General features: G+C 37.5%; 1 pseudogene; it reads right to left on the reverse strand.

The window, feature by feature from the left end:
- Positions 1-2,610: 2,610 nt before the first annotated feature.
- Positions 2,611-7,398, reverse strand: LOC132650808 (zinc finger protein 431-like; annotated as a pseudogene).
- Between the last annotated feature and the right edge of the window lie 1,933 nt (positions 7,399-9,331).

Here is a 9,331-nt window from a genome sequence, read left to right on the forward strand (position 1 = left end):
TATGTGCCCTATCCCCTTTTTATATAGATTCGGTAGTTATGCCTTTATAGCCAAACTTTATATAAACTCCCTCTTACCTTTAGCATTTAAGCATACCCTAGTCATCTTCTACCTGGGCTTTACATTGATTATGGCTATTTTTTGGTTTGCCCCTTTTTCATGCAGAGTGGACAGTTATGCCTTTACAGCCAAACTTTATATAAACTCTCAGCATTAAGCATATAAACTCTCTTACCCTTAGCATTTAAGTATATCCTAAGCATCGTGTACCTGGGTTTTTACAGTGGTTTGGGCTATTCTTTGGCTTGCCATCTTTTTGGTATAGGGTGGACAGTTTTGTTTTTTGAACATATGAATATAAGTTTTGAGTGTTTTGACCAAACCAGGTTGGCATGTACTTTGCCATCTTTAAGCCTCTTGTGTCTTTTTTACATAGGCATGGCCAGCATTTTTCCCTTGTGAAAATGTCTCATGTTTAAAAGGACAAGGCAGTTTCCAGAGCAGTGTGACATTATGAATCTTTACATAAACCTAAAATATATGTGAATCCAACCTTTAGATCAGTAAGGACATAACATCTATTATTAAGAAAAAAGAATTTACATGGTAACCTTAAGGAAAATTTTGGCATTTTTTAAACTTAGAGTATCTCTGCAAGTGGCCAAACAGCAGAAGTTGCCATCTTGGCTTTTATTATGTAAATTAGCTTGATCCTGAACTCAGAGACTTGCCTGTTTCTTTTTATTTTGTGTTGGGAAGAAAGGCATGTGCCTTCACTAGCTTGTTCAAATCATTAGCATTGTAACTCAAAGCCCTTAAATAAAAATCAAACAAAGAGACAAGAAAATTTTAAGTTTAGGTTCAGTTGTTCCAGTTTAGGCTGTAACAAACAAAGCTCAGTTGGTTATTTTAGTTGATGTTTTGGTGAATTGGAGGACCCTTACTAGAAAGAGCTGACAAGCATCTTGTAGCCAGAGAGCTTTGAATTTTAGCTGTTATTAATCTAATTATTAGGAAGAGTGCCCTTTCTCTTGTCTGTAACTTAGTATTCCAATCCTTGTTTTTTTCCCCCATTTTTCGCCTTGAACTTTCTTGGACAAGGCATGGAGAAGAACCATCACCATTAAACATATTGTAACTAGATCCATGACTATTACAGCCAAAATGAAGCCAAAAACGGGTAAAACACCCTCTGCCATGGCATTTTTAAAAATTTAAGATGCAGTTCAGGCCAAACTCTGTCTAGAAGTTTTTCTGCCTCCAATGCCTCTCCTTCCCACCATGGCTGCTGAGCTGAGCTGAGCTGAGCCAGCCACAGTATAAGGAAGCCATGCTTGTTTACCCGTCAGTTAAACTGCTGAAGCAGTCAGTTTTGTTATGGAAGTCTCAGGTCTGCTAAAAGGAGGCTATTTTTTGCTCCTCACTGGGTTTAAGAGTCTCTCTTAAAAAGACAGTAACTGAACTGGGAGTTTTTAGGTTTTAAGTTTGGGTTTTATCACTGGGAGCTTATTACCCCCACCAAGTTATGATAAAGTGTGATTTAAAGGGTGTGGATACTTAGATTACTTGGGCATCATTTGTTGTAAGTTGCTGTTAAAATTTACTATTATCTGTTAGTAATGCTTGCTGTTACCCTTAAACAGCTGTGCAACCAAATCGCCACACAGACACGGGGATTTCTTTAGTTAACTTAGAACACAATGCTGGGCAATATTTACTCCATCCTAAACCTCAAAGCCCTCAGAGTTTCCTAACATTTAGATTTCCCGCATTATACTTGCTTTTAGTGATAACTGAGGTCTAGTCCATTTCCACCTAGTTCCAAGATCTCTCCCCCAGCTCTCTCCTCCCTTAGCTCTCCTCCCACTCATTTCCTGTCCTCTAGCTCCTCCCCTCTTTCCTACCCTCTGGCTCCTCCCATTGCTCAACACTGAGTCTAGTTGCTTTATTTTGGCCTCTTTAAACAAAGTTGAGACAGGCTTTTGGTGTTCAAAGCTGGAAATCAGTCCTCAATCATCATATTAAGAAGGCCAAAGGAGTTCCAACAAACTTGTCTCCCACTCTGCATATACCAGTCATTGTCAAAAAGCCCATAATGGCCTTACACACACACCAGAAATGTTTCTTTTTAAGTAAATATCCTTGCTGTTACTTTATCTATAACCTTGATATTACATATTTCCTATAGAATGCAGAACTTTAAGATGAAATGACATATGGATAATTCTGAAGAACATGGATTCACAGAATCCAATCTTATGTATATATTCATATCACATCAAGCTATGTAGTGAGATGCAGTTGATGGATGATTAGACCACTTCATTACATCTCCAGGATAGTTCAAAACACAAAGCTTTGAGTTAACAAAATGGACACATTCTTACAGTTTCTCTTCAGTATGTTTCATTCATGAAAGTGAAGCCTATAGAAATTTACAAAGGCTTCATCACAGTGAATATATTCATAAGGATTTCTCTTGAGTATGATTTCTTTTATGGCTTTGAATATTTGTGACATGCAAAGGCTTTACTAGTTATAGTCATACGGTTTATTTCTAGTATGAAAACTTTCATGTCTTCGGATATCATATCAATGTGCAGAGGCTTTACCACACTGATTACATTCTTAGAGGTTCTCTCCAGTATGTGTTCTTTTATGTACTTGAAGACTACTGAATTGTGAAAAGGCTTTACCACCTTGATTACATTGAAAATGTTTCTCTCCAGTATGAATCCTTTCATGTCTCTGGAGGTTGCACCAACCTGAAAAGGCTTTGTCACATTGATTATATTCATAGGATTGCTCCCCAGGATGTATTCTTTTATGCTTTTTGAGATTTCCGTGTTGTGAAAAGGCTTTCTCACACTGATTACATTCGTAGGGTTTGGCTCCAGTATGAATCCTTTCATGCCTGTAAAGGTTGCACCAATGTGCCAAGGCTTTACCACATAGATTACATTCATGGGGTTTCTCTCAAGGATGTATTCCTTTATGCCTTTGGAGATGTCCGTGTTGTGAAAAGTCTTTCCCACACTGATTACCTTTGTAGGGTTTCACTCTAGTATGTATTATTTTATGCACTTGGAGATTTCCTTTTTTTGAAAAGGCTTTACCACACTGATTACATTCGTAGGATTTCTCTCCACTATGTGTTCTTTTATGTAGTTTGAGATTACTGTTATCTGAAAACGCTTTCCCACAGTGATTACATTCATAGGGTTTCTCTCCAGTATGTGTTCTTTTATGTACTTGGAGATGTCGGTGTTGTGAAAAGGCTTTACCACACTGATTACATTCATAGGGTTTCTATCCAGTATGTATTCTTTCATGCTTTTGTAGACTACTGAGGTGTGAAAAAGCTTTCCCACACTGATTACATTCGTAGGGTTTCTCTCCAGTATGTATTCTTTTATGTAGTTTGAGAGTACAGGTTTCTGAAAAGGCTTTACCACATTGATTGCATTTGTAGGGTTTCTCTCCAGTATGTGTTCTTTTATGTACTTGGAGATTTCCGTGTTGTGAAAAGGCTTTACCACACTGATGACATTCATAGGGTTTCTCTCCAGTATGTATTCTTTCATGCTTTTGTAGACTACTGAGGTGTGAAAAAGATTTCCCACACTGATTACATTCATAGGGTTTCTCTCCAGTATGTGTTCTTTTATGTAGTTTGAGAGTACCGGTTTCTGAAAAGGCTTTACCACATTGATTGCATTTGTAGGGTTTCTCTCCAGTATGGGTTCTTTTATGTACTTGGAGATGTCTGTGTTGTGAAAAGGCTTTATCACACTGATTACATTCATAGAGTTTCTCTCCAGTATGTGTTCTTTTATGTAGTTTGAGAGTACCAGTTTCTGAAAAGGCTTTCCCACACTGATTACATTCATAGGGTTTCTCTCCAGTATGTGTTCTTTTATGCCTCTGGAGATGTCCGTGTCATGAAAAGGCTTTCCCACAATGATTACATTTGTAGGGTTTCTCTCCAGTATGTGTTCTTTTATGCAGTTGGAGACTACTGGGTTGGGAAAAGGCTTTCCCACACTGTTTACATTCATAGGGTTTCTCATAAATATGTATTCTTTTCTTTCTGCAAAGATAATTCAGATATGCGTAAGCTTTCCCATATTCATTACTCTGATGAATCTTTTTTTAAATGATTTATTTACTTATTAGTTATACTGTGTTCTTCCTGCATGTTAGACGAGGACACAGGATCTTATTATAGATGGTTATAAGCCATCATGTGGTTGGCTGTAAAATGAACTCAGGACCCTTGGAAGAACAGCCAGTGCTCTTAACCTCTGAGCTATCTCTCCAGCCACTGATGAATAATTATGTCAGTGAAAATTATGTCTGCAATTTGGTTTAATCTTAAAATGAAGTTACATCTTAATCTTTTATCACGTTCTTTACAGTCATAATTTCCCCTTGATTGTAGGTTTCTCTACCTTACAAGATACCTTTGATGGTAAGAAACTTCATTACCTGGCTCACTGACAGCATCACTTTTTTCTATAAGTCTTTTTTCACATATTTAAAAAGACCTAGAAAGAGTCATCTTTTCCACAGGGACTGCACTCATAAATTTTCCTATAGTTGTAATTACAATGCATTCATAAAGGGAACCAAAATAAACACAACAATTTCCCCAGGGCCAGTAATCATAGGGATTTTCTGTAATGTGATTTCTTTGGCTATATTTCCATTGAGCTTGGAAGTCTAATTAAGTATATTAGTTTAATTTTTAACAGTCCTCGTTTTGAGTAGACTTTCTGAAGGTGATAGGAGTTCATAATTCATTCGTTATTAATCATGAATGGATGAATGAACACAGGAACAAATATAAATTTATAGTGTTGTCACTATCATGCTTTCTATTGTACACATGTACAGGATAGTTTAGAATGCAATAGTCTATGATGATATGCATCTGGAAAAACCCAACCAGGAAAAGTGGGCATTGCTGGATCCTTCCCAAAAGCATCTCTACACAGATGTAATGATGGAGATCTACAATATCATTACTTCTATTAAGGAGACAATAAATATTCTTTAACAATTCTCTGCAGAGTGGAGGGAATTTCATGAATGAAGTGGAAGATAGCAAGAGGAGGACAGAAGCTCCACAGGGAGAACAATTGAATCAATATATTTGGGCACAGTGGTCTTTTCTAAGACTAATACTCCAACCAAGGATAATTTACAAATATAACCTAGAACCCCTGCTCAGAGATAGCCCATGGCAGCTCAGTGTCCAAGTGAAATTCCCTATTAATAGGAAGAGGAACTGTCTCTGATATGAACTCAGTAGCTAGCTCTTTGACTATCCCTTGCTGCGGGTGCAACAGCCTTGGCAGGCCACAAAGGAGGACTATGTAGCCTGTCCTGAAGCAACCTGGGAAACTAGGGTCAGACTGAAGGGGAGGAAGGACTGAAATATCAGTGAACTTGAGGAGGGGCTTGAGAAGATATGAGAAAGGGAGGGAGAATTGGGAGGTAATGGGGTACAGCTGGGATACAATATGAATAAACTGTAATTAATATTAAAATATAAATAAAAAAGGAAGAACAACAAATGAAACATTTCCACATACACACAGTTTTAGTTTTTGTTCTTCAAAGACATGTGCCATGAGGATTATGGTTCCTCCACAACAGTATTCTTGACCCTCATAATTTCCATCTGATTAAACTTCGAAACCTTACTTCAAGTATTTGAATAACATAACTATTGCTATGGAATATTTGCTCATGAGTAGGTATGTACACAAAATTATCACCTATTTTATGAGTATGCTGTTTACAATATGAGTGGAGAGAGGCTAAACAGATAGGGATTTCTACAGAATATCTGCAACATGCATATGATTAATGATTTATCATTTACAGAGGAATTTTAATTTAGAACATGGCTGCTCTGTCAAAAGACCCCATCCAAATACCTTCTATGTCAATGTGATCTGGCTAGAATACAAACACGCCTTTAATCCAGGAGACAGAGGCAAGCTGATCTGACTTCAATGCCAGCCTGGTATAGAGCAATGTCCAGTAAAGAAAAGCTTGGATTCAGGCATGGTGGTACATGCTTTTAATCCCATATTATGGTGTAAAAATAGCAGGTAGAAGGAAGCACCCATATTTGAAAATGCTGTCTCATTCAGTTTCAGAAAGGTGACAAATTCAGAGAAATAATTGACTGCATAGGATACATGTATCTCTCATGAGAAGAGAGAGGAAATGAATCTCCCAAAAGTGGCTGGCGCTACCAGGAGAGAGAAGGGAGTTTTACTAGGCAGTAATAGGCAGGTTGGAGAGAGAAAACTAAGGTGAAGATCAAATGAAGCAGAGAATAAAAAAGAGCTGAAGATTAGAAAAGACTGATGGAGTTAGTTTGAGACTAAACAAAGCAATTTAGAGGTCAGGATAAAAGCCAGATTGAGCAGTAATTCTCAAGGACAGAAAATCTTCTAGGCCAAAGAAAGAGTGTATGGAACCTAGAAGCTGCCCTGCCCAGGCTTAGGGTGGCAGACAGAGGGGCAGTAATTTTCAGAGATCATAATTTCTAGATTGAGTAAATGTCATTTGTACAGCAATATCTATTTAGCAAGGGTTTCACTGTCTTCTTTTGCATTGAAATTCCTGGCAAACATAAATAATATAATATACCTAACAGTGAGGAACATGGGTTTGGGAGAATTTAATGTTCCTTACTACTCTTAAAGTGGTGTTTGTTTTTCCACTGTTGCTTTTCTTTAAAATTTCGGGGACACATTAAAATTTTTTTCACAGAGCTGGTGAGCTGGCTCAGAGGTTAAGAGGAGGGGCTGTTCCTGAGTTCAAGTCCCTGAAACAACATGGTAGCTCACAAGCATCTATAATGAGATCCCATGCCCTCTTCTGGTGGGCAGGCACATGTACAGGCAGAATGATATATAAATAATGAATAAATAAATCATCTTTAAACATTTATTCATAGGCATATTTATATAAGCTTCCGTGATTAATTACCTTCCATATCTAGTAGATAATCGATAATGTTCTTCAGTATTATGCTCTTCCCAATTGTAGCCAGAAATATGGACCAAAAAGTGAATGAGAGGGGATTAAAAATTAGGCAAAATTTAAGTTTCTATATTCAGTGAACCTTAGAAACATGCCTGATTTTTTTCTTCCTCATTCCAAGTGAACTTATATAAGAACATCAATAAGAAAAGTCAACAGTAACAACAGTTGTCCCATTTACCTGAATAGAGAAAGAAAATTCACTGTATTACCTATAGCTGTAAGGTGCTTGAAGGTCTCCAGCATCACATCTTTGTAGAGACTCTTCTGGGAAGGATCCAGCAAGGCCCACTCTTTCCGAGTGAAGTTCACATCCACATCACCATAGGTAATTGAATTCTAAATGATCCCATACATGAGTAGAACAGAAAGCACAATGGTGACAACAGTGTAAATGTATACTTCATTGATAATATATTCATATAATTCTGGTGCTTCCCTGACATCTACTGACACAGAAGTTTCGATGTACTCACCAAGTCATTTTAGAAGGAAACTCAATGAGGAGGTTCACCTCATTTCAGCAACTTTTGAATAGAATTCAGCCTTTCAAGGGAAATGAAAATTAACATACGTAAAGAAAGCAAGACATGCAAATAGATGAAAAGTATGGAACACAGATCACAGACATTGTATGCAAAATTACTACCTAAAAACAGGGGCAAACAGGAAGTACTGGTTCATAACTTTAATTCCAGCATTCACGAGGCAGAGGTATGTGTATCTCATTGAGTCAAAGGCCAGCCTAGTCTCTGAAACAAGTTTCATGACATGCAGAGGTACATTTAAGACCTGAATCCACCACAAAATCATTCAAATAAAAAAAATACTGCAAACTCTGTGATATAACTGAAGTTCCTACAAAGAATTATATATTCAATATATTTCTGTATCTATCTTCCAGAAACCTGAAGTGTCCGAGGTTAAACTGTAATAATGATGAGAGCTTACTAAAAGGGAATGCTTGTTCAAACAGGTACAAATGGATGGATGAAAACATTAGTCCTGGAATAGTTGGTCATAAATGAGTAACATAAGGCAGTTGAGGTGGATCAGCAATGAAAAGCTCTTGTTTGTCTTACCAACAACTGGGCTCAATTGCCAGTGCTTATATGGAGGCTCACAACTACCCATTATTCCAAATTCTGAAGTTCTGAGGCCAGCTGCTGACTATTGTTAGGATCACGTACATATGAGGTGCATAGTAACAGATACAGACAAAATACTACTCATATTCACTAAGTTAAAGCAAAACAAATACATGAAACAGGAAGAACAAGACACACTTGCAATCCAATGACTCGAAAATCTCAGTCAGTATTAATGTTATGAATACAAGACGTCCTGAGAAACAGAATATACTCTCTGCCAAATATAAAAATTCAGTGGACTCAGAAGGGGGAAGGGAGAAGACGAGGGAGGGAGGGGAGGATTGGGAGGGAAAGAGGGAGTTGGATGCAGCTGGGATACAAGTGAATGTATAAAATTATTTTAAAATAAAAAATATTAATAAAAAACTAAATAAATAAAATAAAAATAAAAAAAGAATTCAAGAGTGGATATGGATGAAGATCAATCAGGATGGTAGCATATGCTTGACATATACAAAAAGCTACATACCACATCAGCCAACATATCAAGAGAAAAACTGCCAGGCCTATTGGGCCACATTGAATCCTAGCCCTCTGGAGCCAATATGAGGTGGGCTTCTAAGTTTGAGGCTGGGATAGATTGCATTCCTACATCTAGGACAGCCAAATCAACACAAAAACCTTGGTCTTCAAAAACAATAAAATTAAAAATGTAAAAACCTCAGGATACCAAAATAGGTTAGCAATGAATAGCAATTTCTTTGACTCTTTCTTGTGATTTAGAGAAAGACTGGATAACAATGAAGACCATGTGAGCACTGAAGGAAACAGAATGATCAGTTTCAATCATAAGACAGTAGACAGTAGACAAAAGGAAATGGTTTGAGATCATAGACACTCAAATCTAATCTCCAGTAAGGAATCTAGACAATTTCCTCCTAGATAACCTTTTATACCTTCCTCCAAAGAAGCACACAAAGAAGAAATAAATGGTCAATGTTATTCTCCTACTTGATTCTGTGGACCTTTTCCACTCTCTGTTACTGAAGACTCATTCCTCAATGCCCCTAGCACTCCAAAAGAACAGCAGTGGCAGCTCCCCTTTCCTGTGTCCAAGTCTCCCGTGGATTACACACTCTCACTCTCTGTTCTGCTCCCGGGATCCCATTCCCAAG

Source organism: Meriones unguiculatus (genome assembly GCF_030254825.1).
Source record: "Meriones unguiculatus strain TT.TT164.6M chromosome 13 unlocalized genomic scaffold, Bangor_MerUng_6.1 Chr13_unordered_Scaffold_33, whole genome shotgun sequence".
In the NCBI taxonomy this organism is placed as follows: domain Eukaryota; kingdom Metazoa; phylum Chordata; class Mammalia; order Rodentia; family Muridae; genus Meriones; species Meriones unguiculatus.